The sequence below is a fragment of the Chrysochloris asiatica genome, unplaced genomic scaffold (genome assembly GCF_000296735.1).
Source record: "Chrysochloris asiatica unplaced genomic scaffold, ChrAsi1.0 scaffold00002, whole genome shotgun sequence".
Classification (NCBI taxonomy): domain Eukaryota; kingdom Metazoa; phylum Chordata; class Mammalia; order Afrosoricida; family Chrysochloridae; genus Chrysochloris; species Chrysochloris asiatica.
The window spans coordinates 17540340-17541641 of NW_006408520.1; positions in this window are offsets into that span (position 1 = coordinate 17540340).

Here is a 1302-nt window from a genome sequence, read left to right on the forward strand (position 1 = left end):
TTTTCTGTTCAGCTCTTGGTCCTCCTCATTTCTTCCATTTGCTTTAGCATCTTTATGCTGGAGGAGCGAGTTTCAGTGTCTCTTCTGACATCCATTTTGATCTTTTCCTTCTTTCTTGTCTTCTTAATGACTTTTTTCTTTCTACCTGTATGATATTCTTGATGTCATCTCACAACTTCCCTGGTCTTCGATCTTTAGTGTTTAATGTATTACATCTGTTCTTCAGATGACCTCTAAATTCAGGTGGAATATATTCAAGGTCATATTTTGGCTCTCTTGGACTTGTTTTCACTTTCTTCAGCTTCAGTTTGTATTTACATACGAGTAATTGATGGTCTGTTCCACAGTCTGCCGCTGACCTTGTTTTCACTGATGATGTGGAGATTTTCCATCGTCTCTTCCCGTAAATGTAGTCAATTTTATTTCTGTGTATTCATTCTGGTGTGTATAGTTGTCTCTTATGCTGTCTAAAGAAGGTATTTGAAATGAACAAATCATTAGGTATTGCAGAATTCTATCATGCATTGTCCAGCATCATTTCTATTTTCCAACTACTGATGGCCATATTTTCCAACTACTAATTGTTCCTCTTTGCTCCCAACCTTCGCATTCCAATCACGAGTAATGATCAATACATCTTGATTGCATGTTTGATCGATTTCAGATTGAAGAAGTTGGTAGAATTCTTCTATTTCATCCTCACTGGCTTTAGTGCATAAATTTGAATAATAGTGATATTAACTGGTCTTCCCTGTAGGCGTATGGATAGTATCCTATCACAGACAATGTTATACCTCATGACTGATATGGATATGTTCTTTGGACAATGAATGCAACACCATTCCTCTTCAATTTGTCATTTCCGGCATAGTAAATCATGTGGTCATCAGATTCAAATGTCCAATACCAGTCCATTTCAGCTCACTAATGCCTAAGATATTGATATTTGTGCATTCCATTTTGCTTTTGACAACTTCCAATTTTCCCAGATACATAGTTCGTTCAGTCCATGTTCCAGTTTTCAATGGATGTTTGCAGCTATTTATCTTCATTTTGAGTTGTACCCCATCAGCAAGTGAGGGTCCTGTAGACTTTTCTCCCATGGGCCTTACTCCATTCACATCATCTCGGTCAACTCTACTTTGAGGACGCAGGTCTTCCCCACTCGCATTTTGAGTGCCTTCCAACCTGAGGGGCTCATTTTCCGGCACTATATCTGACAGTGTTTCTCAGGTCTTCATAAGGTTTTCAGTAACTAAATATTTGGAATTAGTTCATCACTCCTTCTTCCTAGTCTGTCTT